The 19,617-nt window shown below is 40.1% G+C and overlaps 1 protein-coding gene and 1 pseudogene across 3 annotated transcripts in view; both read left to right on the top strand.

Moving 5' to 3' along the window:
• Positions 1 to 19,617, top strand: part of HS6ST2 (heparan sulfate 6-O-sulfotransferase 2) — a 333,109-nt gene that overhangs the window by 42,630 nt on the left and 270,862 nt on the right. The window lies entirely within an intron of this gene.
• LOC101135573 (N-alpha-acetyltransferase 20-like) lies at positions 8,555 to 9,294 on the top strand (annotated as a pseudogene).

The raw sequence follows: 19,617 nt of genomic DNA, 5'->3' as shown, positions 1-19,617 counted from the left end.
CATGTCACAGATTTCTGCTCCTACAGAGTTTGAAAATTGACCTAATCTAACCCATTTCTTCTGTAGAGGTCCAGACAGGAGAAGGTCATACAGATAGTTAGCAGCGGGGCTGGGGCTAGAACTCGGGCTTCTTGACTGCCACTCCAGTTCTCTTCACAATGTTACAATACCTTTTGTCTACAGCCATATTGCATCACCAGCACAGCTTTCCTTTGCCATGACTTGGTTTGCATGCAGGAATTGTAAACCCATCTTATTAAAAGTTACTAATGATAGGCCGGGCCCAGTGGCTCATGTCTGTAATCCCAGCACTTTGGGAGGCCGAGGCAGGCGGATCACGAGGTCAGGAGTTCGAGACCAGCCTGACCAACGTGGTGAAACCCCGTCTGTACTAAAAATACAAAAAAAAAATAGCCGGGCATGGTGGCGCACACCTGTAATCCCAGCTACTCGGGGGACTGAGGCAGGAGAATAGCTTGAACCTGGGAGGCGGAGGTTGCAGTGAGCTGAGATTGCACCATTGCACTCTGGCCTGGGCAACAGAGAGAGACTCTGTCTCAAAAAAAAAAAAAAAGTTACCAATGATAAGAACATTCTATGTTACTATAGCCCTTAACATTTTACAGAACAATTTTATATTCTCCTTTTCCTTACATCTTTACCACAGCTTGTTAGGTGGAGCAAGGAGGATATCATCATCATCATTATTATTATCATTATTAAGACAATCACCTCCATTGTATGGATGAGAAAACTGATATCCAGGGAGGATAAGCAATTGGCTCAAGATCATGCAGACAGTTAACAGTACTGAGAAGACCATCCATGGGTCCTGATTTACTCATTCAATGTTGTTACACATTAAAGCAAAACATAAATCTAAAGATACGTCTTGAGGAAAGAGTTATTCACTAGAAGCTTGCAAGAACATCATTTTATTGCTGAAAGCAGCTCATCTTCACCAGGGACGTTGAGTCATTGATATCCCAGAAACCCCGTGTCATTGGGTGATTTCAACTACAAGTTGGTGCCATAGCCTGAGCCCTGAGCCCTGAGCCCTGAGGATGGCCTTATACTGAGCATTGGGTGTTTTATCATAACAGAGACAGCTAAGGTTTAACAATGGGCTAATGGCCAATGGCAGTGCTTCCTGCACTGCTAGTGAGAGTGCCAAACCAAGGAGGAGCTGAGGAACAGTCCAGTGGCTAATGTGGGGATTAGCTGCTGCTTTGGGTAATCTGTGTCCAGTTCAGGCTGGTTACAGGAGAGCCTCAAGGACTCATTTCACTTGGCTGCTTCTTGATCTGCAATTTTGCGTGCTGCATGCTGCAATTTTCCCTTTGAAAATACATCTTTCTTTTTAAAAATGTGGTGACATGTGACTTTTCTGAAGTTTAAATGGTTGATCATTTTTAAGCTGGCACAAAAATGGTTATAAATCTTAATACTTAAAAATGTAAAAGGAAAGCATAAACCCTACCAACTTGTTTGGTCCCTTTTGTGTGTTTGAGAGAGCAAGCCCAGCTCAGCAGGCCCTTTGGATGTCCACTGAGGTTCAGAAAGCAATGATCTAGTCGCATCAAGATATTGAATCTTCTGAATTCTGGCCTTGTGCCCCCCAGGTCAGGGCTGTTGTGTTGGTTAGATGGCTGCCCAAAAAATGGTCCTGCCATGCCCCTGAATTTCCCTCTTCTGAATGAATAGAAAGTTTCCATCTACAGAGTTGGCAAGCTCTGTGCTGTTAATTTCACTTAGTTAAAAGGAAAAAAATAACTAAACACACAATTATAAGTAAACCACCCTGCAGACAAGTTTAGGATTCTAAAGAACATTTGGTGGTTAGGCTTAAATGCTGTAGGCTATGATTACCCTTAATTCTGCACACAGACAGGCTTCAGAGCCAGAAGTTACATGATTTGGTCTTGTCAGATGAGGTCCCCTTTTTGCCTTATTCACAGGGAGATTATGGAGGTGGTAATTGTCAGTGGATTCCAAAACTCCCTGGTCAATTTAAGCATTTATATGTGGGTTTAATAAAATGATGATATAATACAGAAAGCACATTGTCAGGGAAGGAAGTAACTATTAGCAACATCATGACACCTTAATCTTTTTCTCCCTCTGGGAGAGCAGAATGGGTTAAACAGAAAGGTTTGCTTTTATTATTGAAGCACAAAAAATCACATTTTTGTCTAAGTTGTTTAGTCAGTGAGTTTTGTGAAATTCAATGGAAATAATTCCATAGTAACTTAGTAAGTCAGTATTGAAAAGGCTGGGTGAAAGGACAGCATTTCACAGCAGGCAGTGGGAAGCCTGAGGGAGCAGGAGAGGGGAAGAGGGGCTGGTTAATCAGCCATCATATGCCAGGACAATATATAATCCTGTTTGATTTGGTGGAACAGGCCCTTTATGGGTAACATATTCCCCAATCCCAAATCAGGAACTGTGAACTCATTTTACTTGCTATAACCTCAATCCTCATAGGACTGGGGCTTATAAATTGTGGTTGACTAAGTGGGGAGGGCTGAGTTGTGGAAGATGCCACCTAAGGGTAGTGGGGACAAGCACTTCACCAGGAAAATCAGTGACAGAGGATTTTTCAGTGTAACTTCGCCAGCCGGAGACCTCTGCAGCCGGCGATGGCCATGCCTGGATCTCACTCAGGCCCTGGGCTTGCCGCAGGAGGCACCCTGCTCACTTGGCCCAGGGGGCTGTGCTTGGCTTGCACTCCTGCCCAGATCCCACACTTGCCACAGGACCCACACTCAGCCTGCAGCTGGGCTGGGCATGCTGCAACCAGCTTCCCCCTTGTGTGCTGACATCTGGATGAGGGGAACACAGTGGCATCTGAACAGGGATGCCAACAACCTCAAAGCCCCAGAGGGGGTGTTACAGTGTGCTAACAGTTGTTTTAGTCCCACCATCCACAGCCTGAGCAAACAGGGGTGTGTTAACAGCTCTTTCAGTCCTGTTGCCGTGCTCCAGCCCACAGCCCCAGGGCTAGGCTGGCCCTGCTGCTGCTTCCTGGAGCATGAAATGGCTGCCTGGCACTGGTGGAAGGCAGAGGGCTACAGTTTTACAGCCTTCTTTGTACCCACGTTTGGCAGGTTCTGAGTTCTTGTCCCACGTCCAAGAAGAATGAGGGTACGTTGACAACTGAAGTGTGAGGAGAGTTTTATTGCATGGCAGCTCTCAGTAGAGAGGGGACTCGAGAGGCCAGCCCTCGAGTGGTGGTCCCAAAGTGTGGCTGAGTCCGGGGTTTTTATGGGCTCAGAAGGGGATGCATGCTGATTGGTTTGTGAGTATTCAAAAAAGGCTAAAACAAGGGCACCACTCAAAGGTGGGCACGACAGTATAAAAAGCCAATTAGGGAAGGGTAGGTATATGTAAAATAGGTGAAGGGTGGGGATCAATTAAAGGAAAGCATGCCAGATGGGAAGAGAGGTTCTCAGTTTTGTCCATGGATTTATCTAGGACTTGTAGCTTGGCTTTCAAGCTTTAAACTGTCTATGGTTTGAAGGTGGGGTTTTATCAGGGACTTGCCCCTGTCTGCCTAAGACTTGTCTGCCTTCTGCTGCTATGAGCAGTACACAGAGGCAGGAGCAAAAGCAGAATAGAGCCCCATCTGAGCCATGAGTTGGGAGATTTTACAATGGGTCAGTAAAAGGGACAAAATTTATCAAATGGAAGAGCACAAAGATGAGCATTTGGATTTGTCAAGAAAGTTCCAAGAGAAATGTTAGCACAATCACAGAGGGTTAAATTCTGTACCACGAACTACAGATGACCCTGACTCCTTTGTTGGTTATAAAATACCTTTCTAGCTCCATATAAAGCAGGATGCCACAGCCTACATGTATTAAATCATGCATTGTGTTGAGTTGAATTGAATGGTATTTGGGAGAGGGAGGGGATAGCCCAAGTGGTCCCAGGTTAGGACCAACACTGGGGCAGCTGTGATCTTGGGACAGAAATGTGAAAACACAGACTGTCCAGATGCAGAACAGGTGACTTTCATCAAATCCAGTCCCTCCAATGAACATAAGAGGAAACTGATGCCCCATGAGGGGAAGAAACTTGTTTCAGGTCACCTACCAGGTTAGTTGCAGAACAGACCTAAAGGGTAGGCTACCTAATTTTCAATTTAGTGTTTGCTTCTCTTTAGGCATTATTGTTACTTTGCAATGGAGATCATACAGATGTGGGTCAGGAGACTCAAAAGAACAAGTGATTTGCCCCAGGCTACACTAGTGAGTGGCAGTAGCCAGGGTTTGTCTGATTCCAGAGTCTGTGGACATAACTACAGAGATATATGATAGAGTGTTTTGTGGTTGGAGGAGGAGAGAATTCCTTAAGAGTGTGTGCTCACGAGGCCAGGTGTGGTGGCTCACGCCTGTAATCCCAGCACTTTGGGAGGCCGAGACAGGCAGATCACGAGGTCAGGAGATCACAACAATCCTGGGTAACACAGTGAAACCCTGTCTCTACTAAAAATACAAAAAATTAGCCAGGCATGGTGGCGGGCGCCTGTAGTCCCAGCTACTCAGGAGGCTGAGGCAGGAGAATGGTGTGAACCTGGGAGGCGGAGCTTGCAGTGAGCCGAGATGGCACCACTGCACTCCAGCCTGGGCAACAGAGCGAGACTCCATCTCAAAAAAAAAAAAAAAAAAAAGAGTGTGTGCTCATGAAAGGCAGCTCTAAAGAGGTCACATTTAACTGAAATCTAAGGGATCATGGGAAAGAATTAGCCATAGCAAAGCCAGGGGAAGTCCAGGCTGAAGTAATCACAATTGCAAAGACCCTGAGGTTGATTTGTCCCTGGGATAAATGTCCTTGCCTGGTGATGTGCTTGCCTAAGTCCTTTTTTAGAGGTAATTCTTTGACAGACCCATTGCTGTCTGGAACTCCCAATGGACAATTACTGCTTTGTTGGTGTATCTAATTCAAGAGTTAGCAGCAGAGGCTCATGTCATGAAACTTCCCTTCAAGTTTGTTTGTCTGCTGAGTTTTTGGTAGGAGCAGGATGGGATCAGGATGGTTAGGGGGCCAGGAGCGGTGGGAAGGAAATGAGTTAGGAATGGTCTTTTATGTGCCCATGAGACCAGGCTACTGGTAAAATACTGACAAATATTTCCCCTCTAAGATTTTTTTTTTTTTTTTTTTGAGATAGCGTCTCGCTCTGTCACCCAGGCTGGAGTGCAGTGGTGCAATCTCAGCTCAATGCAACCTCTGCCTCCCAAGTTCAAGTGATTCTCCTGCCTCAGTCTCACTGGTAGCTGGGATTACAGGCATGTGCCACCACACCCGGCTAATTTTTGTATTTTTAGTAGAGATGGGGTTTCACCATGTTGGCCAGGCTGGTCTGAAACTCCTGACCTCAAGTGAACCACCCGCCTCGGCCTCCCAAAGTGTTGGGATTACAAGCGTGAGCTACCACACCCAGCCCCCTCTAAGATTTTTAACATATGTCATGCTGCAGGATTCCTATTCCATCAGAGGCTTGTATTTACTGAGGCAAATGGACGAAAGGCAAGGAACCAGTGCTAGAAATATAAAACCATCCCTGTGTTGGATACACCCTGGAACAAAGGAATATAAGGCCAGGATTTTACTTTCTGCCCTGGGACTGACTTCCCTTTGACTCTGCAAGTTTTACTTTCCTGCTTTATGTCTGATAGGCACAAAATGCCTACCATTCTTCTTTCTAATACAATTGTAATTTCATCAATGGGATTAGTGAAGGCACTAACAAAATCTAAATTCTGCATAGTACTGATCATCAGGGTGTTCTTTAGTAGTGACTTAAAGAAAATCATGCTCTTTGAAAGAGTATATATAAGTTGCCTTTACATTGCCCACTGAGAAAAGATAATGGAGCCCAAATCTAGGCTTCTTGTTCCCCGCCTCCCTTTTTTTTCCTGGGTGATCATACTTTTCAAGGTTATGTTCTTTCATATTCAGTGTTGACCATGCAAAACTGGTGAACAAGAATTGGTTCTGGGATGATTTGTTCCAGCTATAAAGTAGAAAGCATTTTACTAAAATAGGATGCTTAGATTTGTTTGGATCTACAGTTTATTCTTAACTAAAATTCCAGGAACTGTTGGTAACAGTCTAGATTCATGGCAACCAGTTTTTACAAGAATTAGAAAGAAACGAATAAAATGTTCTCATTATAAGGTTCAGGACCGAATTTGAAGGCTTTCAGGATTCCAGAATGGCAAATGGTAGAGCGAACGTGAATATATTAGAAATTTATGCTCAATGATCATCATCTTCTATCCAATGAAGAATGTAGTTTAAGCAGGATGGGTGGGGGCGTCTGATGTCCTCATTTATTTCCACCTCTGTAGCTATTTAAGTGATGATCATTCTTGGTGGTGGTTAAATTATGATGCAGGAAATACTATCTCCCTAAGGACCTTGCTACAGGGCAGAGGTGATTACAAGAAATTGTTGCTGCTGATGTAATGTTTCGTACACCAAGATTAAACCGCAAGATGAAGTAATGTACATTTTTTGCCTTTGAAATGCAGCTGGAGGGAAACCAGGATAAGAACTATTGCCAAATGAAATATAATGCCCCAGGAAAAATATAAGATACTGTAAATGTAAAATCATTACAAAACTGACCATCTGGGTCATATATTAAACCACAGCTTTCAATTTGTTATGGTTTGAGGAATGACTTCACAGTTTGTACCCCTTCCTCCGTACCTTCCTCAGCCTCAGGAAAGCATTCTATTTTCATGAGTGTAGAAAAAAAAGTAACCTTAAAGTTTTGTTTTTAAAAAAGAGTTCCAATCAATAGCTCTTAGTAAAGGCACTGTGTTTGCTTACTTCTTTGCATTTAGTCCTAGTATATAGTCTTGTGTTGCTAATTCCACTTTAGCTGTGGCAAATATACCAGTGTGTAGCCACTGGGCCATGAGGTAAATTGAATCAGTGTGGAGTTGACAGTTGAAAAACCTCTGTCTACCTCAGTTCAGGAAACAAGAGCGTGTTCAACTCACTTTGGGAAACCCCCAGGCATTAAAATTCTGGCATTTTCATGTTTTGAGAGAACTGAGGAGTAGCCCTGTTTTGATAATCATTTAAAAATATTTTACTTAATTAGAGCAGAATTTGCTCAGGCAGAAAATCACATTTATATGGTAGCCAGGCTGTAACATCTCATAGCTACCCATTGTCTCTAATCAGAAATGACAGCCTGGTGACTGGCTCCATGCTGGGTGAAGTCCAGCAAACTGCAGGCCCTGGAAGTGCCTAATCCCAAACCTGGGCTTCCAGTGGAGTTGGTTTTTTTTTTTTTTCAGTGGAGTTCTTCAATGGGTCTGGCTTTGAAATACTTCTATCCTTTCTAGTTTAGGAAAGCAATGGCACAAGAAACCCATATATAAGTCAGCTACTTTTTTGATGTATAATTCACATACCATACAATTTCCCATTTAAAGGCTAAAATTCAGCGGTTTTTAGTATATTTATGAAGTTGTATATCCAAAACCACAATCAATTTTAGAATAATTCCCCAGAAAAGAAATCCCTCACTCTTTAGCCTTCACTCCTAGTCTCCCCATTCCTCACACCTCTAGGCAACTACTAATCTACTTTCTGTTTCTAGAGATTTGTGCATTCTGATAATTTCACATAAATGGACAAATACAGTGTGTGGTCCTTTGTGACTGTCTTCTTGGTTCATCATGTTGTAGCATCAAGCAGTAATTCATTTCATTTTATTGCTGAATAACATTCCATTGCATGAATGCACAATTTATTTATTCATTCATTGGTTGATGGACATTCAGATTGTTTTCAGTTTTTAACTATTGTGAATAATGCTGCTATGATTTGTTATTACAACTCTTTGTGCAGACATTTGTTTTCATTTCTCATGGAGTAGAATTGCTGGGTCATGTGATAACTCTGTGTTTAATCATTTGAGGAATTGTCAGGCTGTTTTCCAGTGTAGCTGCACCATTTTATATTTACACCAGCAATGTATGAGGGTTTCAGTTGCTCCACATCCTTTCCAACACTTGTTATAATCTGTCTTTTTCAAAATAGCTGTCTTAGCAGGTTTGTGAAGGGTTACCTCACTGAAGTTTTGATTTGCATTTTCCTAATGATTAATTATATTGATCATCTTTATCTGCTTAATTTCTATTTGTATATTTTATATAGAGAAATATCTATTCAGATTCTTTGCTTATTTGAAAATTGGATTACTTGTCTTAAGTTATTGAGTTATAATTGTTCTCTATGTAGTCTAGGTACAAGTCTTTTATCAGTGACAGGATTTGCAAAAACTTCCTCCCATTCTGTGAGTTTTCTTTCTTGATGTTCTTTGAAGCATGAAAGTTTAAAATTTTGATGATTTCCAGTTTATGTGTTTTTTCTTTTGTTGTTTGTGTTTTTGGCATCATAGCTAAGAAGTCATTGCCTATCCAAGGACATGAAGATTTACAACTGTGTTTTCTTCTAAGAGTTTCATTGTTTTAGCTTTTACATTTCTGTCTCTGATCGATTTCAAGTTAATTTTTGAATATGGTATAAAGTAGGGGTCCATCTTTGTCCATTTGCATGTGGATGTCGACTTGACCCAGAATCATTTGCTGAAAAGGCTATTGTTAACAGTTCCCTCCCTGCCCCATAGCAGCCATGCATGGGGCAACTTCCAGTGAGGTGAGTATGAGGTTGTGGCAAGCAGGCCTCAGTGATGGTGGCATGATGACCATGCTCTGGGGCTTCATCTGTAATGACCCGTTCAGTTTCAACAACATTAACTTGGAGACACTTACAGAAACTTACAAGATTCCTTTTTACTTACAATATCTTGCCAGAGTATTTTATCATTGCAGAGGCATCTAGTGGAAAGTTAATGGATTGTATTGTGGGTAAAGCAGAAGGTTCAGTAGCTAGGGAAGAATGGCACTGTTATGCCACAGCTCTTTCTGTTGCCCAAAATTTCCATATCTTGGTTTGGCTGTTAAACTCATAGAGTTGTTGGAGGAAATTTCGGAAAGGCACAAGACAAGGGTGCCTTTGGTTAGCCCTTTAATAATTTACTGTACCCCTAGATAGCACAGGGAAACAAGTGTCTTAGTCCATTTATGTTGCTATAAAGGAACCTGAAGCTGGGTAATTTATAAAGAAAAGAGGTTTTATTTGGCTTATGTTTCTGTAGGCAGTACAAGAAATGTGGTCTGCTTCTGGGGTGACGTCAGAAAGCTTCCACTAATGGCAGAAGGCAAGGGAGAGCAGACATCACATTGTGTGAGAGAGGAAGAGAGTAGAGAGGGAGTGCTAGGCTCTGTTTAAGAATCACTTCTTGGCTGGGCACGGCGGCTCATGCCTGTAATCCCAGCACTTTGGGAGGCCGAGGTGGGCAGATCACCTGAGGTCAGGAGTTCAAGATCAGCCTGGCCAACATGGTAAAACCCTGTGTCTATTAAAAATATAAAAAGTAACTGGGCGTGGTGGGTGCCTGTAATTCCAGCTACTCGGGAGGCTGAGGCAGGAGAATTGCTTGAACCTGGGAGGCAGAGGTTGCAGTGAGCCACTCCAGTCTGGGCAACAGAGTGAGACTCCATCTCAAAAAACAAAAAGAAAAAAAAATCACTTCTTGAGGGACCTGCTAGAGTGAGAACTCAGTCATTACCATGAGGATAGCACCAAGCCCATTCACGAGGGATCTACCCTCATGGCCCAAACACCTCCCATCAGGCCCCACCTCTAACACTGGGGATGAAATTTCAGCATGAGATTGGAAGGGGCAAATATTCAAACTGTATCAGTGAGAAAAATAAAATAATATGAGAATTGAGAAAGAAGCAAAACTTTTATGTTGCATAGATATGATTGTACAAATAGAAAATCCACAATTATTCTTATGGATTTATTACAATAAATGTTTAGAATTAATAATGTTTAAGAAGTTGGATATAAATTCAGTACAAAAATCAATTGCATTTCAATATACAAAAAATAACATTTAGAGAAATATGTCATTTGCAGTGTTACCAAAAAACATTAAGTGTTTAGGAAAAACCTAACAAAAGCCATGCAAGACCTCTTTGAAGTTTATAAAGCTTTATTGAGAAGCATTCAACATGAGCTAGCTAAGTGGGCAGATAGTCTGCACCTGTAGATTAGATGATGTGATATTATAAAACTGGTCATTCTCCCCAAATTGATCCACAGATCCAGTGTAATTCCAATCAAAACCTCAAGTATTTTTGTGGGATTTGTTAATCTGATTCCTTTTTTTTGAAACAGTGTCTTACTTTGTCACCCAGGCTGGAATGCAGTGGCATGATCTCGGCTCACTGCAGCCTCAACCTCCCAGACTCAAGTGATCCTCCCACCTGAGCCTCCTGAGTAGCTGGGACTGCAGGCCTACACCACCACACCTGGCTAATTAAAAAATTTTTTTCATAGACACAGTGTCCCACTATGTTGCCTAGGCTGTTAAGCTGATTCTTAAACTTGTGAGGTAACGGAAATAGCTAAATTAAGACAAAATATTCTTTTGATTTTTTTAAATATAGAGATGGGGTCTCCCTATGTTGCCCAGGCTGGTCTCAAATTCCTTGGCTCAAGTGATCCTCCCACCTCAGCTGACAAGGTATTCTTAAACAACAAAATGGGCATACTTGCCCCTCCAAATGTCAGGCTATAATAAATAAGACTTTGTGTTAGTGTTGTAGTAGTTGTCCAGACCAGTGGAACAGAATTTGAGAAACAGATCCAGGAATACATGGATTTTGACATTTCTTAGAGGAGAAATTGCAGATCAGTGGTGAAAGAATTGACTTTTCAGTAAGTGTGGTAGAACAATTTGACAGCCATGTGTGGAAAAATTTTTCCCAGATTACTACCTTATCATATGCACAAAAAATAAATTCCAGATTTATGAAAAATCTAGATGTGAAAAGTAAAGCTAAAATGCTCTTTAAAGATAGATAATATAGGAGAGTGTCTCCATGACCTCAGGATAGAAAATAACTTCTTCAACAAGCCATTGAAGCAGTAACTGTAAAGGAAAAGTTCATATATTCAGTTTCATTGAAGTGAAGTCATTTTGTCCTTCAAAAGATGTCATAAGGATCATAACAAGACCAATCACAAGTTGGAAGAAGATATTTGCAAAAGCATTACAACAGTGTTTGTTGGTTATCTGGAATACATAAAGAAGAACTATAGCTGGGAAAAATAAATAAATAAATAAATATGGGAAAGACCATTAAGTACTATACAAAAAGAGAAGAGTAAATGGGCAATAAACAAAAAATGCATTTGGCCTTATTAGTAATCAAAAATGCATATTAAAATCACGATGCGGCACCGTTATACCATGAGATTGGCAAAACTAAAAATGTCCAAAGCACCAAGCCTTGGTACTGTGGGGATGGAGTTTTACTCAATTCTGTGAGTGTAAGCTGGTACAAGCAGGTTAGAAAACAGTTTGGGGCCAGCTGTGGTGGCTCACACCTGTAATCTCAGCACTTTGGGAGGCCAACGTGGGAGGATTGCTTGAGACCAGGAGTTTGAGACCAGCCTGGGCCACATAGCGAGATCTCTGTCTTTACAAAAAAAAAATTAGCTGGGCCTGGTGGTGTGGGCCTATAGTCCCAGCTACTAAGGAGGCTGAGGTGGGAGGGTGCCTCGAGCCCAGGAGTTCGAGGTTGTGCCACTGCATTACGGCCTGAGCGAGAGTGAGACCCTGTCTCTACACACACACACACACACACACACACGCACACACACACAAAGAGAAAAAAAAGAAAGAAAAAAAGAAAAGAAGGAAACAGTTTGACACTCTAATAAAGTGGAAGATATGCATACTCTTTTGACCGAGGAATAACCTCATAACTGTTGACGTTAGATATTGCACTATGAGACGCAAAATGAGAATATTCATAGTTTTTAATAGTAAAAGCTGGAAACTTTTAACAATAGGACTATGGGCAACTTATGATATATTCATACAATGGAATGCTAAACAACACACGAGGCTAAGTTTCACAATATTAACTGAGAAGGGTAAATCAAAAAAATTTAAAATATAACTCCATTTATATGAAGTTCATAAACAGGAGAAACTAAACTATATTAGGTGGTAAATTAGATATTACTTGGCAATGCCTAATTTCGTTCCATCTATATTAGGTGGTAATACCTAATTTATCGCTACTTAATATTGCTATATTAGGTAGCAAGCAGCAAGAAGATAATGATCACAAAAGTGAAGAAGTGGAGACCTCTTGGTGAGGGAGGGGACGTTGCTGACTAGAGGGACCTGAGGGAGGCTACCTTTGGGCCATGGCCACATGGGTGCTTACTGCAGTCTTTAATTTGTACGTATGGATGAGAACATTGTATGTATGCTATGACTAATCTATAAAATGAGCATATCAATTACTGCAACATAATATATAGTAATTTTTTAAAACCAAGTAACAGAATTATGGTTAAAAACTACTTTTTTGAGTTTATCTTTTAAGAAACTATATATTATAGATTGTGAAATATTAGCATGAAAACAAGAAAGTCATGTTTTTATGCTGCAAAATAATGGTCACAAATCCTATGTAATAAAAATTGATATTGTGATGTAAAACAAAGGCTATTATTTTCTCACTGGATTTTTCCCCACTGTTTTAGCACCCTTGTTGAAAATCATTGACTAAAAATATGAGGATCTGGACTCTTAATTCTATTTATCTATACTTATGCCAACACCATATTTTATTGTATTGATTAATGTTTTGAAATTGAGAAGTGAGTCCTCCAACTTTGTTCTGGTTTTCATGATTGTTTTGGATATTCTGGGTCTTTTATAGTTCTATGTGAATTTTATGATCAACGCATTGATTTCTGCAAAGAAAAGTAAGATTTTGATAGGGATTACATTGCATCTGTAGATCAATTAGGGGAGTATTGTCATGTTAACAATATCAAGTTTTCTGATTCGTGCACATGGGATGTTTTCCCATTTATTTAGGTCCTCTTTAATTTCTTTCTAGAATGTATTTTAGTTTTCAGAGTATAAATTTTAGGCTTATTTTATTTAATTTATTCCTAAGTATTTAATTTCTAGCGATGCTATTGTAAATGGAACAGTGTTCTTAATTTCATTTTTGGTTTGCCCATTGCTACTATATAGATATAAAATTATTGTTGTATATTGGTCATGTATCCTGCAACCTTATTGAAATTGTTTATTAGTTCTAATAAATGTTTACTTTATTCCTTAGGATTTTCTATATACAAGATCATGTCGTCTGCAAATAGTTTTACATCCTCTTTTCCAACTGGGGTGCCTGTATTTCCTTATCTTGCCTAATTGGCCTACCTAAAACTTCCAGTACAATGTTGAATAAAAGTGGCTAGAAAAATTATCCTTGTCTTGTTTCTGATCTCAAGGGGAAAGTATTCATTCTTTCACCATGGAGTCTGATGTTAGTTGTGGGTTTTTTCTAGTTATTCTTTATCAGGTTGAGGAAGTCCATTCTCCTTTTTTCTTTAAGCTATTGATTATCAGGATGGATTTAGGTGGTCTTGCTGCTTTGGAAATTGTAGACTTCCTTCTTAAAGCCTGCTCCATTTTATCCTTCTAAGATATGCATGATTTTGGAAAGACTACAAGCTTCCCAGTTAGAGGAGGGCCTTCTTGTTTTTCACCCTACATACAATGAGCCTCCTTGTTGGATGCCAAAGTAAGGTCTTTACATCCTTCATTCCCTACAGACCAGGCTTCTTAAATTATCAGGCCACAGGTAACAAATATATTTCATCTCCTGTACCAATTCTGATGTTTTGGTAGTAGATGCCTGAAGGATTGTTAAGAAGGAATCTGAGGCCAGGTACAGTCTCAGTGCTGTCATTAATTAGTGTTATCTGGCCTGGTGCACTGGCTCACGCCTGTAATCCCAACACTTTGGGAAGCCAAGGCTGGCAGATTGTTTGAGCTCAGGAGTTTGAGACCTGCCTGGGCAACATGGTGAAACCCCGCCTCTACCAAAAAATACAAAAACTAGCTGGGCATGGTGGCACACGTCTGTGGTCCCAGCTACTCAGGAGGCTGAGGTGGGAGGATTGCTTGAGCCCAGGAGGTGGAGGCTGTAGTGAGCCGAGATCACACAACTGCACTCCAGCCTGGGTAAAAGAGCAAGAGCCTGTCTCAAAAAAGAAAAAAAAAATGAGTGATATGTGTCACTGGTCTGGTAGTAGGGAAGGCTGCAAATTGATACAACTTCTGGATTAGACTGTGCCTGTGCCTCAACCAATTCCAGTGGCCTTTTTTTCAGTGCCCTCCGTACTCCTTCAACAACATTAAATCTTATGGTCCATACCCCTTTGTACCACCCTCTCTTCTTTAGATCTCTGTTACAAAGCAATATTCTGGGTCTCCTGTAAAGTCTCTGGCCTTCCCTCCCCCAACTTTTCCCCTCAACATATCTCTCTAGCTTTCTCAGCTGAGCCTTTGTCCTGTGTACTCTTTGCTTGGGATATTTTGCCTTTCTTTTACATCTCTGCTTGCTGAAAATTGTGCCATTCTTCAAGGTCCGTCTCAAATCTGCTTCCCTGATTTTCCCCGTACCTGAGAGACTGTTCTGCCCTTAAACTGCCAAGGCATAGGATATTTGGGTACCATACCTAGAATTGTTTTCCTTTATGTACTTTTCTAACTGAGTTCCTGCCCAGTACTGAAAATATGATATTTTTTAAGTCCAGGCAGGGACTTTATATTCTTAGCATATGACTCCCTGCTTTTACTATGGTGGATGCTCAGTAAATGTTTGGTCCTTTTAAACTCTTTGCTTGCTGTCTATTGGAATGATTATTTTTAAGATTTCATGTTATTTCTATTATAGGCTCATTAGTAATGCTCTTTATTTTGTGTTTTTCCTGGTGTTTATTCCAGGACATACAATATATAACAATTTAGTATTAGTACACATATATAACTAGGTTATATATTGCTGCATGACAACCTGTCTTCGAATTTAGTGGCTTAAAACAACAAACATTTATTATCTAATAGTTTTAGTGAGTTAGGAATCTAGGCATGGCTTTGCTGGGTTCTCTGGCTCAAGGTCTCTCACAAGGCTGCAATCAAGATGTTGGCTGGGGCTGCAGTCATTTCTTCTGAAGGCTTGATTGAGGGAGGATACAATTCTAAGCTCACGCATGTGGTTGTTGGAAGGATTCAGTTCCTTGTAGTCTGTTGGACTGAAGGCCTCAGTTCATCACTGACTGTCAGCTGGAAACCCCCATCAGTTCCTTGCCCCATGGAACTCTACATAGGGCAATTTGCCACATAGCATCTATTTTCATCAGAGAAAGTGAAAGATAATAAGAGAGGGTGAACAAGAGAGAAGGCAGAGTCTTTTTTTTTGTACCATAATCTTGGAAGTGACATCTTAGTACTTTTGCGCTATTCCATTTGTTATGAGTCATTATATCCATCACCCATTCAAATGGCAGGTATTACACAATGACATGAATAACAGATGTTGTGGATCATTGGAAGTCATCTTAGAGGCTGCCTACCATATTCTAACTTTTAATATTCTACCTTGAAATAATAATATACCATTTTAGATGGTATATTATTCATGTGAAAACCTATAACAATATATTTTAATTTTCCTCTTCTCAGCCTTTGAACTACCTTTCTCATCATTTTTCTACATATGTTATACCACATATAGTACAATATAGTATTATTTAATTAATTTATTTATTAGAGATAGGGTCTGGCTATGTTGCCTAGGCTGTTCTTGAACTCTTGGCCTCAAGCAGTCCTCCCACCTCAGCCTCCAAAAGTGCTAGGATTATAGGCATGAGCCACTATATCTGGCCTATTATTTTTGATTTAAATAATTATCTTTTAAAGAGATTTTACAAATGAGAAACCAATATTTAATATTTATGCACATTTTTATCATTTACAGTGTTCTTCATTCCTTTTTGTAGCTCCAGCATCCCATCTGGTGTTATTTTCCTTGTGATGAAAGAACTTTATTATTTCTTATAGTGTTGGTCTCCTTGCAATGAATTCTCCCTCAGAAAAGGAAAAAGAAATAAGAAGTGTAAGAATTGATAGGGAAGATATAAAACTATCATTACCTGCAGTTGGTATGATCATCTGCAGAAGAAAAACAAGGTAATGGATAGAAAAATGATAAAAACTAATAAGAAAATGCAGCAACTTATAAAAATCAATAGCGTTTCTCTGTACCGATGATAACTGATCCAAAAACAGCTGGACTTCTCTGGCAGCAATTTTCTCAGACTGCTCCCTTATTTCACCTAATTTTTGAAAGACAGTTTTTTTTTTCTGTAAATAGAATGATAAGGTGTCAGTTTTTTCTTTCAATACTTCAAAGATGTCACACTATTGTTTTTGGTTTGCATAGCTTCTGATGAGAAGTATGCCATCATTTTTATCTTTGTTCCTTTGAACAACTTTCACATTTTTTCAGTACTTAGATAATGATTTGCTATGGTGTGGTTTTTTCCTTTTATTTTTGGCTTACAGTCCATTGAAATTTTTAGACTTGCGCATTTATAGTTTTCATACAATTTGCAGAACTTTTGGTCCTTTTTCTTCAAATATTTTGGTACTTCATTGAAACCTGTGGTGTTTCCCATAGCTAATTGATGCTGTGTTCTGTTTGTCTCAGTCTTTTTTCTCTATGTATTTCATTTTGACCAGTTTCTATTGCTGTGTCTTTAGGTTCACTCATCTTTTCTTCCGCAGTGTCTATTGTACTAGAAATCCAAGCCTATGTATTTTTCATTACAGATACTGTATGTTTCATGTCTAGATGTTTGATTTGAGTCTTTCCTATGCCCTCCATGTTTCTACTTAATACGCCCAGTCTTTCCTCTAGCTCCCCTATTAAATGGGAGCATATATATAATGACTATATTTTAATGTCCTTATATGTTAAGTCTATAATTTGTGTCATCTTAGTATGTTTCTGTTGATTGATTTTTCTCCATTTAAGAGTTGTATCTTTCTAATTCTTTGCATGTCTGATAATTTTTGATTGGATGTTGGACATTATGGATTTTATATTGTTGGGTGCTTTATTTTATCATATTTCTTTAAATACTATTAAACTTTGAACGAGCATGCAGTTAATTGGAATCAGTTTGATCCTTTTGAGGCTTGATTTTTATGCTTTCTTAGGGTAGTATCAACGTAGCCTTTAGCCTGCAGCTAATTTTATTTCACTACCAAGACAATACACTTTTCAGGGCTCTAATTATTGCCCCATATATTACAAAGTCTTTCCATTCTGCTGGTAGGAACACAAACTGTTCCTGTGTCTTTGTGAGCTTCTGGGGACTGGCCCTCCTACTTTTTCTTTTTTTAGCAATTCTTTTATTGGTCTTGGGTAGTTTCTTCCCATACGTATGCCACTCAGTACTCAGCCAAAGACATAAAGGGATCCATCTGAAGACCTCCAGAGCTCTCTCCTATGTAGCTCTCTTCTCTCTGGAACTTTTTCCCACAAGTTTTAATTATTTTGGCCTCCCCGTTCCCTGATTTCTGTCTTCTCAATGCAGGAAATCACTGGGCTGTTTGCACTGCATCGTGGAAAGCCTCTCCAGTCAGTAAGCTAGGGAAGATTTAGGGGTGCCTCACTTGTTCCCCTTCTCTGAGGGCTAGCAATCTTGTACTGACTGTTGTCTAGTGTCTGAAAGCCATTTTTTTCATGTATTTTGTCCAGTTTTTTAGTTGTTTAATCTGATTGCTTTTACTCCATCATGGTTGGAAGCAAAAGTTGTTAATATGTTTTTGTGATGCCAGACTAAACTTTCATTGTTTGGCTATTCAAGGGCTAACTCTTCAGCTTATTAAAATGCAGAGAAGCTTATATATATATATATAACCTTATGTTGATAAAGAGAGCATATATGACAGGACACCTTTTTTTCAAACTGAGTAGTTAGTAGAAGCATCTAGAAGAGAAAACATTTGGTTTTCTAAACTATTAGGAAGATATTAAGCCATTTAGGGCAGTGTTCCCCAATCATTTTGGCACCAGGGAACAGTTTCGTAGAAGACAGTTTTTCCACGGACAGGGGGAGGTGGGGGATGGTTTCGGGATGAAACTGTTCCACCTCAGATCATCAAGCATTAGATTCTCATGAGGAGCGCAACCTAGATCCGTTGCATGCACAGTTCACAATAGGGTTGGCACTCCTATAAGAATGTAATGACGCCACTGATCTGACAGGAGGCGGAGCTCAGGCAGTAATGCTTGCTGGCCCACTGCTCACCACCTGCTGTGCAGCCTGGTTCCTAACAAGCCACGGACCAGTACCCATTCGTGGCCCACGGATGGGGACTTCTGATTTAGAACTTTAAGTCACTCAGGCTAACAGCATCGTGGTTAAGGGGATATTTAGCAACAGAAATAAAGTGACTTTTCTGAGAGTATGCAATGACTCCATTCGCCCTAGGTCCAAAATGATGAGAATTGAAACACATATGTTACTAAGATTGTAAATGGAAGAGGGCAGAGGGAGGTGGTGAACATCAGCATAGGGCAGAAGTTGTCACATCCACACTTTCTTATATGTCCCCTATTCCTGGAGCTGCCTTCCCTATTTTTTTGCATGTCTAAAGAGCAAGTCATATCACTGATCTCTGAATAATAAAAGTTACCATTTATTCAGTGCTTATTATGTGCCTTGCACTGTGCTAAGTTTATATATTATCTTTCACTGAATCCTCACATCTGCCTATGAGGTGGGTGCTATTACTATACCATTTTATAGATGAGGAAATTCAGATATAGAGAGGTTTAATTATATACTTAAAGGCTATACAGATTAGTGATTGGCTGAGCTAGGACTAGAACCCAGGCTTTTTGACTCCATACTCTGTACCTTTGCCTTCATGTCTCCACCTGAGTTGGGATTTCCTGTTCTTCCAAGTCAATCTCGGCATTATTTGGCACTGACCATGATTCTTTGCATGCCTTGCCCCCGCTCCCCCCACCCCCAGCACCTCCAAGTATCTATTTTAGGCGACTCCAGCTCAGGAAGAGCCTTGATGTTACTCGGCAACAGGTATCTCAACCTCTAAAATGTTCCACCTTCTGATAGAATTCCACCTCATAGTTTTGTCATGTTGCTTCCTTCAACACTAGATGGTGGACTTCCTCATTGTCTCCTGATTAGACCTTAATCACTGCTGCCTTTAAATGTCATGTTCCTTCAAAGCTCAAGACTTAGTTGGCTCTTTCAGTTAGCCTTTCCTGATGGATCACATGCTGTCGAAATCCTTCTAATGCTTTGAATTATCAGCATTTACCTTGGATTTGGTTAGATGGTCTTTCTGACTTTCTCTGAGATTCTCTGGTACTTTGAATCTCTTTCTAGATGTTTATGACATAGCACCCCTATATTCGTATTATAACCTGCTCAAAATTCCCAATCATAGAATATTCACTGAGTTCCTAATATGAGCAAAACACTGATTTTAACATTGCCCTTCTCTTTTGAGACAATCAGTGTTTCCACTGTTTAATTTTTAATTTTTTGTGGGTACATAGTAGATATATGTATTTATGGGGTATGTGAGATGTTTTA

The sequence above is a fragment of the Gorilla gorilla genome, chromosome X (assembly GCF_029281585.2).
Source record: "Gorilla gorilla gorilla isolate KB3781 chromosome X, NHGRI_mGorGor1-v2.1_pri, whole genome shotgun sequence".
NCBI classification, from domain to species: Eukaryota; Metazoa; Chordata; class Mammalia; order Primates; family Hominidae; genus Gorilla; species Gorilla gorilla.
Note: the sequence above shows the minus strand (reverse complement) of the source record. Positions and strands in the feature narration are given on the sequence as shown.